This window comes from Melospiza melodia, chromosome 26 (genome assembly GCF_035770615.1).
Source record: "Melospiza melodia melodia isolate bMelMel2 chromosome 26, bMelMel2.pri, whole genome shotgun sequence".
Lineage (NCBI taxonomy): Eukaryota > Metazoa > Chordata > Aves > Passeriformes > Passerellidae > Melospiza > Melospiza melodia.
The window spans coordinates 59,269-73,195 of NC_086219.1; the positions used below are offsets into that span (position 1 = coordinate 59,269).

Sequence of the window (13,927 nt, forward strand, 5' to 3'; positions counted from 1 at the left end):
CGGATCCAGGTGGTGCCCCCGACCCTGTGGGAAGCTCCCGCAGTCCTTCCATGAGACAGCGCCGGGAGCGGCCCATAAACCCCTCCACTCAGCAGCTCCGTGCAAAAGGGAGCTGAGGCAAAGCCTCCACCTAAAACAGCCTCGCCCTGGCAGGAGCCGGCCCCTCATCATCCTCACACTCACACCTGGGCTGCTCCAAGCCCCCATCATCCTCACACTCACACCTGGGCTGCTCCGAGCCCCCATCATCGTCACAGCTCACACCTGGGCTGCTCCGAGCCCTCATCATCGTCACAGCTCACACCTGGGCTGCTCCGAGCCCTCATCATCCTCACACTCACACCTGGGGTGCTCCGAGCCCCCATCATATATTTTTCATATTTATAGTCGCATGTATATTTAGAATTTATATTACTGTATAATAAAAATTATATTATATATACCTCTCTTCATGTTACTTTACATAGATTTCTATTTCTATTTCTCTTCATAGTTTGGTATTATATCTTTATATCTCTATATATTTATTATATATTTCCGTATGTCGATTTACATTTCTATAGTACTTATATTATTTAAAATAAAACCCCTGCCTCTAACGAAATAAAAAGCAAAGACACCCCTTTCTTTAAAACACATTTAAAAGTTTAAAAATAATTTTGTTTGTCATAATTCTATTCACATCTATATTTGTAATTTTCATTTGTTATATTTATAGATATTATATATATTGGAGAGAATACCTTTTTATATAATAATAGATACGTTCTTTTGACACAATATATTTCTTTTACTTATATTTTTATGTATTAAATATTTATTGATATCGACATATATATGATATATTTGCATTTCTAGTTTTATATTTTTTATGAAATCTCCAGCCCATACCCCAATAAAAGCCAAACAATCCCCAATTTATTTAAACTATATTTAAACATAAATCCTGTCACAGCTGCATTGCACAGCAGTGCCCCAAGCTAATCTGACACTTGTTCATCTCCTGGACCTGAAACTGAACCCGCTCACCTTGATCGCACCTGGCAGAACCATTTTCGTACCTTTTTCTGGCATGCCTTGTTTTTGGTTTTTTTTGTCTTGAGTTTTTGTGGCCTTTATTGCCTCTCTTTCTTGCCTTGTTTCTTGGGGCCTTTACTCCCTTTTTCCTTGATTTTTTTCTGGCATTTCTTGGGTTTTTTCTTTGTTTCTTCTTGCCCATTTTGGTGTTTTTTCTGGTTTTTCCTTGCACCCCTTGGGTTTTTTTTTTCTGTTTTGTTTTTTTTTTTTTTTTCTTTTCCTTCTGGGTTTTTCTTTGCCATCTTGGTTTTTTGTTCTGATTTTTTTTTCTTGCCCATCTTGGGTTTTTTCCCTGGTCTGTTTTCAGGGATTTTTCTTGCCCATCTTGAGGTTATATTCTGGGCTTTTTCTTGCCCATCTTGGGGTTTTTTTTGCGGAAGGGGGGTGGTTTTCCTGCCCATCTCGAGGTTTTTTTCTGTGGGTTTGTTTTTTGTTGGGTTTTTTTTCTTTTCTTTTTTTTCCCCCTAGGTTTCTCCTTGCCCTCCTGGTTTGTTTTCTTTCTTTCTTTCTTTGTCTGTCTTTCTTTCTTTCTTTCTTTCTTTCTTCCTTCCTTCCCTTCCTTCCCTTCCTTCCCTCCCTTCCTTCCTTTCCTTCCCTTCCTTCCCTTCCTTCCCTCCCTTCCTTTCCTTCCTCCCTTCCTTTCTCCTTTCCTTCCCTGTATTTCTAATCTTAGTTTTCCTTTCTAGCTTTAGAAGAAAAAAGCAGCAATAGTAACTTTCAGGCTACCTGGGATTAAAAAAACTCCAAAACAAAAATGATTTAAAGAAAACTGTTTATTCCCTGGGAGCCTGAAATTTTCTACTGCTGCACGTGATATAGAGCTTTTATTTCTTCTTATAGATAGTTGATATTTTATACTTACTCTATACAGCGCTCCCTGCCGTCTGCACCAGTGCACTGCAGGCACAGCGCTGCGGCGTCGTTCGGTTCTGTTTAATGAAACTCGGCTGAATTCGGCTTGGTTCGGCTCTTGGTCTAAACTCGTTTAAGTTCGGCTCTTCGGCCGAACTTGGCACGGTTGGCTAAACTTGGTCATATTCGGCACATTGTGTAAATGCGGCTCAAGTCGGCTACACACGGCTATCGGTTCCAGTCGGCTATGATCGGCTCTTGGTGTAAACTCGGCTCTTTCCGGCCACACTCGGCTCTTCGGGGAAACTCGGCTCTTTCCGGCCACACTCGGCTCTTCGGGGAAACTCGGCTCTTTCCGGCCACACTCGGCTCTTCGGGGAAACTCGGCTCTTTCCGGCCACACTCGACTCTTCGGCTCTTCGGAACTATTCGGCCCGGCTCGGCTCCCTCAGGGCGGGAAAGCGGACGTGAGAGGACCCCGGCACAGCGAGGCGTTTACCCAGATGCCTCTCACAAACCCGCCAAAATACGCCCGCCCGCGGAGCCCCTGAGCCCACAGCATGTCTCGGGTACACATGAAACGCCACAGAAAAATCCGTCGGGGCCGCCATGACGTCGGTATTCCGCGCAGGCAGTGCAGTTAAACACCCACACGGTCCTCCACTTCCCCGCCCTTTTCGCCGCCATGCTGAGAAGGTCAAACAAAACTCCGCGACATCGCCCACGCGCCACTCCCAAGCTGGCCGCCTCTAGCTGCACGGCTGCAGTACCGCGCTCTGCCCACAAGGCGGCAGCACTGCCGCCCGCCCCAGCCGGGGGCGCAGCGCGCCTCGGGGCTGCGGCAGCGAAGGCGGCAAAAAAGAACAGGGGCGACCCCCGCCGAAAACTGCTCTGAAATAAATGCCCCAAAACAAGCGGGAAGAGGGAAAAAAACCGTCTGCCTCTAATCTAATAGGATAAAAGACAAAACAAAACAAAACACAACACAAAAAAATTATTAAAAAAAATATTTAAATATTTTTTAAAATATTTTTTCATATTAATATTCACATTTCTATTTACAACGTATATTGATGTACACTGTCCATTTATACATTTCTTTTTATAAATACATTTCTATTCCATATTGCATATATCCCTAAAACTTAAATTTATTTGTATATTTTTATAAATATTTTCACATAGTAAGTATACATTTCTGTTACGATTTTTACTTCGGTAACACTTGGATTATTTAAAATAAAACCTTTGCCTCCATCCACATTAAAGCCAAAAAGAACCCCTTTCTTCAAAACTGTACTTAAATATCTTTTAAATTCTATTTTTCAGGTTCATATTCACATTTACATTTAAAATGTATACTTATGTATACTGTTATTTGTATTCTTCATTACATCTCTTCCTATTATTTGTATTTATTTATATTTTGTGTTTATATATATATTTATATCTTAATTGTATATCTCAATATTTAGAAATATATAACAATAATATCTACATTCATATTATTTAAAATAAAAACCCTGCCTCTAACACAAGAATAAAAAAAACCCAACCCTTTGTTTTAAACAATATTTAAATAGATTTTATCCTCATGTTCAATTTTTATATTCATATTTGTATTTATAATGTATATTAATGTATATTGCTTACTTATAAACTTATCTTTACCAATGTCAAGTTATAAATAAATTTATATTCTATATTACCTGCGATGTGAGTAGGTATTTATATTTTTTATATATTTATATTCATATTTTTTATATTGATTAAATATTTCTGCGTCAAGATTTTTACTTCTGGAACACTTGCAATATTCAAAATAAAAACCCTGCCTCTACTTAAATAGAAGTCAAAACATTCCCTTTCTCTTAAACTATATTTCCATATTTTTATATTTATATTCCCATTTATAATTTATAATGCCATATAATGTTATTTATATTCTATGCTACAACTCTTCATATTACTTACATATATTTATATTTAAATTTCTATTCATAGTTTAGCAATTTCTCTTTATATATTTATTATATATTTCTATCTTAAGATCCACATTTCTATATTGCTTATATTATTTAAAATAAAACTCCTGTCTCTAACCAAATAAAAACCAAGGACACCCCTTTATTTGAACCAGATTTAAAATTTAGGAAGTAAATTTATTTTTCAAAATTATAATGATATTGATATGAATATTTTTATTTACTTTTATTAATAGATATTATATATATTAGAGAGAATACCTTCTAATATAATCATAGATATATATTTTCTGTATTATATATATTTTCTTACTTATATTTGTTTAAATTAAATATGTATAGATATTTGTATTTCTATATATATTTGTATATCTGAATTTATATTTTATTGCTATCATTTAAAAACCCCAGCCTATAACCTAATAAAACCACCCAATTTACTTTAACTCTATTTAAATATTTTTATATTTACAATCTATATTTATATATCTTTGTGTATATATATATATATATAAAATAGACTATCATTTACCTATATGATAATATGTTACAATTATATACCATGTATTATAGTTTTATGTATGTATCTGTTATCTATATTTATGTTTACCACTCTAATGTTATATTTATTTTTAAATGTATATTTATTTCTATTTTCATCTCTACATTAAACCATGTCAGTTCATTAACCCGACGCACCAGAGCCACAACAATACTGTACCTTTGTCAGCACCGGCACGCAGCACACGCCCATCCCATCGCAGCACAGCAAAACAAAACCTATTTCTGTTACTAACGGAACAAATATCCCACAACGTCACTGAACCCTAATAAAAACTCAAATAAACCTAACTGTAAATAAATTTTAGATCCCACTATAAAGTAGCCCAAAACCTCCGCACATGCTCATCATAAACTTCCTCCTAAACCAGTATCTCAAAAACCCCAAAAAACTCAAACACACCTTGAAAATGACACAACTGCTAATAAAAACAAACACCCATTAAAAATTAAATCAAACCAACGCACTAGACTCAAAACTGCACAACTGACCCTAAACATTACTAAAAAAAGTCCCCAAAGCTCTACCTTTATGTTAATGCACAAATAATAACATGTAATCTATAAAAGTTATTTCAAAAAATTAAAAAAAATAATTAAAACCATGAAAATAAAAAACCTAAACTATTAAAATATTAAAAAATATCACTACCTAAATTAAAAAACATATTGCCTATAAAAACCCACCATATAAATGCCCCTGTCCCAAAAAATAAAAATAAAAAAAAATATTGAACCACAAAGAAATCAGAACTTAGGAACACCAAAACCATAATGTTCAAAAAGTCACACCACATCCCTTATCATACACCAACTACAAACAAGATAAAGCAATACAATGAATTCTTAAAAACCACCTTAAAACCACTACATTGAAAAACATTTCAAAAATTAAAAACTGCATCTAACAAAAGCCATCTAATAAATTCACACCCAAAACTCCAGCAGCCCAGCTGGCCCTACCAAAGCTCTAGGTTTATACATACAGTAAACAAAACCAAAATCCCAGTAATACCCATCAGAAATCTATGAAAGAACCCTACTGAAATTAATCCTGCCTCAAATACAAACCAACCCATCCAGAAAGTCAGCTTCACTCAAAAAACAATTTACACAGAGTTAATAATACCAAGAAATAAAACAACACACCATATACCACCAATGAATATCATAGTGAAGGAAAAAAAAAACACTACATTTTTTCCTTTTTGTTTTTTAAACTAACTTCTTTTATTAGCTAGAACAAAAGATTTTGCCAGGACTGTAACAACAACAACAACCTCTTTTTCTTCTTCTCCTTCTGAAATGTCCCTTCTCACTCCCAAATTCCTCTCAACTCCTGAGTTTACATCCAAGCAAAAAGCAAAATTCCTGCACTCGTGCGTTCGCTGCTCCTGTCAGATTCTCTGTTTCCCTCCACATCTTCTTACACTTTCAGTCCTCACGCTGTCCCGCCGTGATGAGTCTGACAGAAGAATTGGCACATGTTAACAGAGCATTTCCCTCCCTCCCTCCCTCCCTCTGCTTTCCTCAGCGCATTTCAATCCATCCCAGGCCTGCAGTGATGCACGCTCACCCCAAAGCTCACAGCAAGCATGCAGCAGCTCAGGCTCACTCGGCTCCAGGGCCCAGAGCCTGCAGGCCCTGCAGCTGCCACACGGATGGACCTGGTTCCCTCCCCGGGTGCCCAGAGGGAAACCTGAGGGCAGGCGTCCACCCCGAGGGTGCACCCGCAGCCCCGGGCAGTCGCCGGCTGCTCTCTGGGGACCAGACCCTCCCTGCAGGCCACACTGCCTCGTCCTCTCCCACCCTGGGGGACAGGCACCTCCAGGGTCTGTGACCAGCCCCCTTCCGTCAGCATCCAGGGGCTCTGTCAGAGCCAGAGGGCTCAATTCGTGGTGAGTACCGATGGCACACAAATGGCAGCCCGAGGAAATCGTGTTCTGGCCTCTAAGTGCTTGGGACAGGGTCTGATTTTTTGTTTTGTACTTGTATGAAGATTAGTACAACAGGGCTCTGATGGATGACATGGCAACACAGAACTAAAAACTCCTCGATAGGATTACATCAACTTCAAGGAAAAGACAAAAGCTTAGGACCCTTCTGAAATCTACTTTTAATCCAAAGCACGGGGATTGTCAGCATGCTGCACCTTCCAGCTTTTCAAAGCAGCTTCCCTCTCAAGACCAGGAAACATTGATTTCTACAGAAACAATGGGCAACCCCCAGGCTAATCTCAGCACTACTGTTTAATAGGGGACCTGCCAGCGTGCCAGTCCAGCTTCAAGTGTGCTTTACTTCAGTCTAACGTCCCCACAAAATTCTTCTCACATCTTCCAACCCTGAAATCTTATTTTCCCCTAAAGCTTCTCTTCATTAGCAATTTCCAAGTAACATGGTATTTTTACAACATTCAAAAATGTCATGCTGGACTGTGCTAGAGAGCAATCTGCAAATATAAGCTTAGCAAAGTTTGAATTGCCTTGTCCAGAGAAAAAACCTACAAGTGAACACCTACACCTGCCTACAAAGAGCTAACAAGCCCCTGGCAGCTGCCAGCATCAAAGCACAGCGGATGTTTCTAATACAGGGTAAGGATAACAACATCACCTTCTGTTCTCTCCAGCTTCTTTTCCCTGCAGTCATATTTTGCTTCTTATGATTTTTTTAGTCTCTGTATCTTCTTGGACAGCACCGAGCCCGACGACAAGGATACGAGAGTCTTTCCCTGCCGGACAGAGAGAACCAGGAAAACAGTTAAAATAAGAACAGGGCAGTTTGAAATTCATACTTGCAACGAGAAGCAGCGCCTAACCAACAGAACAAAAGTAAACAAAGCACGACACCTCCCTGGGGACAGAAGACTCACAAACTCTCCAGGATTCACAATTCTAGCGACCAAACCCTTCAGGACAGCAGCCAAGTGTCCCCTGGGGTGGTGCTGCACCAAAGAACCATCTGAGAGGTTCCAAAGAGTGAAATGCACAATATTTTGCAAAGACAAAAAATGTTGCAAAATAACAAAAATACAATAGATGTAAACTACAGGGCAAGAGTAGAAGTGTTAACTTTGGGAGCTGGAACCATCCAGGTGAGCCCCTGATAACTGGATCCTCACCAGAGTTTGAACCCTTCAGGACACAGAAGGGTTTTCCCCAGGAATTTCACAGACTGAGTTTTGATAGAAGCACGCTCGCCGGATCCTCAGAAACGTCACCCATTCTCCAGGTGTCTGGAGAGAACTGCAAATGGCTCTCACGTAGTTGGAGCTAGTTCTGTAAGGTCTCAGGGTGAATTTCACCAGATGCAACCAAACTGGGCAACTCCCAGTGGGACAGAAGGAACCCAAAGCTTGGGTAAGCAGAGCTGCAGCAAATACTGAGGAAACAAACATAACAGCATAAAAAATAATAAACCATCCTTTTTGTTTCCTCTTGCTTTTGTTTTTTTTTCTTATTCAGATCAGCATAGCAATTAAAGAGAAGGTGAAAAACTCACCATTACTGAACATTTCATCACCTGTAAGCTGAGCATCCTTAGCATAGGGGACTCCAAAGTTAAAATTCACCGGTCCCTGGGAAATGAAACCAAATATCGTATGGTAAACAATCAAACAGCAGACATAAAAATTTGTTTCCGCTAAGGACTTTCAGGTACGTATGTATCTTTGCATTACACATTAGAACATACACTTTATACCATCACCTAATACATAATAATTTACCTTTAAATTTTGATAGTATAGCATGAATTTTTAACTTAAACTGGTGATCTATTATTATTCAGTTGGTGCCTAAAGTTATTTCTGCTGTCACGTTCAAAAAAACATGAATTTTTTTTACTGGAATGAGCAATTGATTTCAAAGTCATCACAAGCCCACCAAAACACAAACCTGGGTTCACTGGACGGGCCTGTGAGCTAGAAGTAGTTAGGCTTGTACTTCCCTCTTGTTCTTCCAGAACCAATAAATCCTGTCAACAAAACCAGGATCTTTAGCCCGCTGCTGTGAAAGATTCTACAAGGATGATGGTTTGATTTGTGTTTAGAAGTTTTGATTTGAAATGGCCAGTTCAATGGATAAAGACAGTTTACGTAGTATTACATTACTATTATTATTATTTCTATTGTTATTTTTACTAGTACTACTGCTATTGTTATCACCTGCTACTGGAAGAAACAAACCAGTAGTACCTATACTTAATTACTTTTATTTCCAGAAAATAATAAAGAAAAAGAACCAAACCAAAAAAAGTCACTTCCTACCTTTTATATCAAGGGATGAAAAATTTCTCTTGGGCTCTTCTCCAATTTATCAAGACTCATAGCACTGAAAGGCAAACAAAACAGTGCTTTATAGAAGGCCAAGTGCACGTTTCAAGGCTGAACCACTAACTGATTGCAGTGACAGCACTTACAACATGAATCGTTCCCAGAGCCTCTGTGAAATGGAATGTTCTGTTTCTTTCCCAAAACACTAACTTCCAACACTTCCTAATCGTATTTTGTATTTTAAAACAAAAGAAGTTAGTGAGACTCTGTGAGGAGGTCAGGTTTAAATTTATTTCCTTCCAAAGCTCAGAGCTCTGTTCCATCACCCTTCCCTTTGGCTCTACACTGGATCATGGTGAGCAGTTGAGGAGTGCTCAAGAACCAATTCTATTTCTCTCTTTTTCTAGTTCTCTCTATTCCTAAATCATTCAAGACAAGTCAAATGAAAAATGACAAGTTCAGCATCAAAGTCACACTTTTTCCCTTTGTCTGGTCAAGAACAGGCTCTAAATCCACTTATTGCTGCCTTCAAGGTTTAAGACTTGCAAAACCATTTTTACATGTTTTACAGGTTTATCATAAAACCCACAGAACGCAAGCTCTGAATTACAGGAAAAGGTACACAGGCAAATATCTAAAGGGATCACTTATTTGTAAATACATACCTTGATAGAGAGCGCACTGAGAACCTTTCCGCGGTACTCTAAGGGAGACGTATTTTCTCAGTACCCTGTAAACAAGAAAAGCTACGATATATTACAGGACATCCCCACTTTTTCTACATATTCAAATAGGATTTTTAATAAAAACAGTTCAGTTACAAAAGAAGGAAGAAAACCAAGCTAATTTTACTCAGCTGTATTTACTGCCGATTTAGAGAAAAATGCCGGGCCGCGTCGCCCGTTGCGTCACACGCCGCGCCAGCAGCAAGGCCTGCCGGGAGTTGGAGTCTCGGGCTGACAGCCACTCATGTGCCGCGATAGCCGTTGCGTCACACGCCGCGCCGGCAGCACGGCCTGCCGGGAGTTGGAGTCTCGGGCTGACAGCCACCGCTCCGTCCCCCGGGAGCCACCGGGACCTGCACTCCCTCCCGGGCATCAAACGGCTCCTTCGCCCCAGGGCGGGGAAGGACCTGAGGCAGCACCGCTCTTCCCGGATGCCCTCTCTTTTTCCCTCCAACTCTTTTTACTTTTTTCACCCTGTTTTTCACCACTTCCCTTCCCTCTTCCTCTCCTGCTTCCCTTCCTTCCCTTCCCCTTCCCCTTTCTTGTATTTCTGATCTTGGTTTTCCTTTCCACCTTTAGAATAAAAAAGCAGCAGTAGAAACTTTCAGGCTACCCGGGAGTAAAAAAAAAAATCCAAAACGAAAATGATTTAAAGAAAACTATTTATTCCCTGGGAGCCTGAAATTTTCTACTGCTGCACGTGACACAGAGCTTTTATTCCTTCTTATAGATAGTTGACATTTTATATATATTTATCGTTTATATTGATGTATTATATTAATAACTATATATAATATGCACCTTATTCAAAAAATATACGGGAAATATTTTTTAAATTATTTACCATATCTACTGCTACAACTTATTTTTCCTTATATTTCTAATTTTTATATAAATCTTTAACGTGTTTATGATATATTTCTATACTCATATTTCTACCTTTATATTATTTGTATTTGTAATTTTTACACGAAAACCCCTGCTTTGGCAAAGAAAAAACAAAACCATCCATTATTTTAAACTACCTAAATGTTTTTTTATATTTGTATTTATCATAATATACAACAAATGATAGATAGAGATAGATAGATAGATATATCACATCCGTATTTATATCTATTTTATATCCATTTCCTATAATATTTTTCATAAAATATATGCAGTATCACTTGTATTATATATTGTATCAATTTATGTTATTTTATATTTACAATTTATTATTAATTTTTTATATATCTGCATATAGTTGCAATACATTTATATATTTGTATTTTTGTTTGGGTTGTATTTACATTTATATTCTCTATTCATATATCTATAAACATACACAATACTCTATTAAAATTAGAATAACTTATTGTAACATATAATGACTCATGTTACATGTTAAATTTTAGAAATTGACCGAATATATAAAAATAAAATTGGCTCATTCCCATTGCTACACATCTATTTCTTTTGTTTCAATACAGTTAGAGTCATAATTGTATATTTAAAATCCAATTCCTAAATGAAATGACAGAACAAACAGCATCAAATTCCCACCAATATCTTCCAAAAACATCAAGATACCTCCAACAGCCAAACAAGTGTCAGCGAAAAAACAAAGAACACTCTTTTCAATAACAATTCTCATCACGACAGAAAAATGGAACCAAAATAAAAGAAAATCCTATAGAAACACACACAGCAAATTACAAAAAGTACTAAAAAAAAGTCAAACCAATCTACTAAACTCAAGACAGTGCCACTCACCCTGAACGACGTTACTAAAAAAAAATAAAAAACAACAAAATTCTACCTCTACACTAACTCAAGGAATAAACAATCCTCTGTAAAAATAACTTTAAAACCTGAACTAATTAACAAAATGGAAAAACATCTCAACCACTAAAAACTAAGAAATTAACTACCCAAATAAATAAATACTTTAAAAACCCACCATATAAATACCCAAAAAAACCCCTGATAAACAATACGCAAATACATTAAAAGACAACAACAACAACAACAAAAAAAGAAAATAAAGAAAGCAACAACAAGAATAATACCAAAAACCAAATAAACTGAAATCTGCAACAAAAAACTTATTCCCAACTGAATAAACCCATAGTGCCTCAAGCTATCAAAATAAAAATACCACCTAGAAACAAACACAAAGACTAAAGACAAACGTAACCATAAACAATGTCCCCCAAATTACCCGTAACCATAAAACATACACTACAATCAAACAAACCAAACAAATAAAAGCCCTGGAAGACGATAAACACACATGCAATTATCGAGATTAAAAACCCGCTGCTATGAAGGACAGGACGCTTCCCCAAGCCCCCCAAAACAAACACTACACACTCACGCTAATAAAAGCCACCGCAACAGAATTAAAATGCGAACCGCTGCTTCGCGCTACGACCCGTAAAAAACATTGCGCGCCCTTCTAAACATAATACCCCGGCAAAAAAATATATATCCGACTACAAAACTCAATCCAAAACAAACCATTATCATCCCTACCGGCACCGAGAACCGTGCCCACTCAGGAAGAACACCGTATCCCTTAGCGGACACCCGCTGCAAACCGAACCCAGCGATGCCATCAACGCCTCCAAAGCGCCTCCGAGCCACGGCACCGCCGAACTTGGAGCGGCCGAACCCCGCGCTCGCTGCCGGCCCCGGACGGAGCGCGGCTCCCGGCAGGAAAGCGGCTCCTGCGGCGGCTGCTCCGGCACGCGGGGCCGGCGCCGTCCCGGGGAGCCCCGCCCGCTGCCCCTGCCCGGCGGGGCCGGCACCGGGCCCGGGGCTACCGGCGGCGCCCGAGCCCCGCGCCCGGAGCGGACGGAGCGGCCGGCACCGCCCGGGCCGGCGCAGCAGCGCCCGCGCCGCCTCTGCCGCCCTTGGCCGGCCCGGCCCGGCTCCGCTCGGCTCGCACCGGCGCGGCTCCGCCACTGCCGCCCTCGGCCGGCCCGGCCGCGCCGAATCCCCCGTGCGCCCCGGCAGCTGTCCGGGCCGTGCCAGCAGCGCTCCCGAGCGGGAACGTTCCGGGCCGGGCCGCGGGCACGGGCAGCGCCCTCCAATGCAGCGGCACAGCCCCATTGCAGCCCTGCAAACGCTGCCGGAGCTGCGGCTTCCCGCAAGCCAGCCCCGAAACCGCAGACGGAGCGCACCTCACTTCAACAAGGGCAAAGAAATGTGTTCTCCCCTAAAATTTCACCCCCTAGGAGAGCAGAAAAGTAGGGGCGCTCCCCAAATGAAAGCCTTCGACTGATGGGAAAGGGCGATTTCGACCTCCATTCAAACCCTTGAAAAGGAGGGACACCAGGGCTGCCCCCGCCATTTAAACCCGAGGGTGGTGCAAATGGGGTGGCTGCCTTCAAATCAAACCCATAATGCCACAAGAATACTTTTCCCATTCCCCTTAGAATAGAACGCAGGAATTCCCTGTCACCCCCGGGATACCCCGAACAGCCTGGAAAAGGCAGCTTTTCCTGCAATCAACACCCTTAAAACCACAAGTCAAGAGGGATCCCCTCAGGTCAAATGCAGACAATAAGAGAAGAGGAGCTGCTTCCTTCTCCTTAATCCCTTTTGTCCTCGCAAGCTCCATTTTTGTTCCTGGGGAACCGGGGAGGGACTGGCAAGATGAAATTGCAAAGGGGAAGGAGAAAAGTCCCCGCTCCAAACCCACACGTGCTCACCTGTTCGGCTGCTGCTCCCCGGCACAAAGATTCGTCCCTCGGCGCCTCCTTTAAGCGATGCTCCACGTACCCAAGCGCGGATCCAGGTGGTGCCCCCGACCCTGTGGGAAGCTCCCGCAGTCCTTCCATGAGACAGCGCCGGGAGCGCCCCATAAACCCCTCCACTCAGCAGCTCCATGCAAAACGGAGCTGAGGCAAAGCCTCCCCCTAAAACAGCCTCGCCCCGGCAGGAGCCGGCCCCTCATCATCCTCACACTCACACCTGGGCTGCTCCGAGCCCCCATCATCCTCACAGCTCATACCTGGGCTGCTCCGAGACCCCATCATCCTCACACTCACACCTGGGCTGCTCCGAGCCCCCATCATATATTTTTCATATTTATATTCGCATTTATATTTAGAATTTATATTACTCTATAATAAAAATTATATTATATATTGCATCTCTTCATGTTACTTGCATAGATTTCTATTTCTATTCATAGTTTGGTATTATATCTTTATATCTCTATATATTTATTATATATTTCTGTATGTCGATTTACATTTCTATAGTACTTATATTATTTAAAATAAAACCCCTGCCTCTAACGAAATAAAAAGCAAAGACACCCCTTTCTTTAAAACACATTTAAAAGTTTAAAAATAATTTTGTTTGTCATAATTCTATTCACATCTATATTTGTAATTTTCGTTTGTTATATTTATAGATATTATATATATTGGAGAGAATACCTTTTTATATAATAACATATAGAT

At 40.4% G+C, this 13,927-nt stretch overlaps 1 long non-coding RNA gene across 3 annotated transcripts; it reads right to left on the bottom strand.

Annotated features, from left to right (window-relative positions):
* Window positions 1-5,246: 5,246 nt before the first annotated feature.
* Window positions 5,247-12,093, bottom strand: LOC134429562 (uncharacterized). 3 transcript variants are annotated; one of them, XR_010030607.1, is made up of 7 exons: window positions 11,988-12,092; window positions 9,411-9,475; window positions 8,740-8,803; window positions 7,974-8,049; window positions 7,594-7,853; window positions 7,086-7,203; window positions 5,251-5,940 (listed from the first exon to the last, which is right to left on the bottom strand). It is a non-coding gene; the product is annotated as an uncharacterized LOC134429562 (long non-coding RNA). The 3 variants fall into 3 exon arrangements; XR_010030609.1 differs by having other exon boundaries at window positions 5,247-5,940; window positions 7,086-7,853; window positions 11,973-12,093; XR_010030608.1 differs by lacking the exon at window positions 11,988-12,092 and having other exon boundaries at window positions 5,247-5,940; window positions 7,086-7,853; window positions 9,411-9,585.
* Window positions 12,094-13,927: the final 1,834 nt, after the last annotated feature.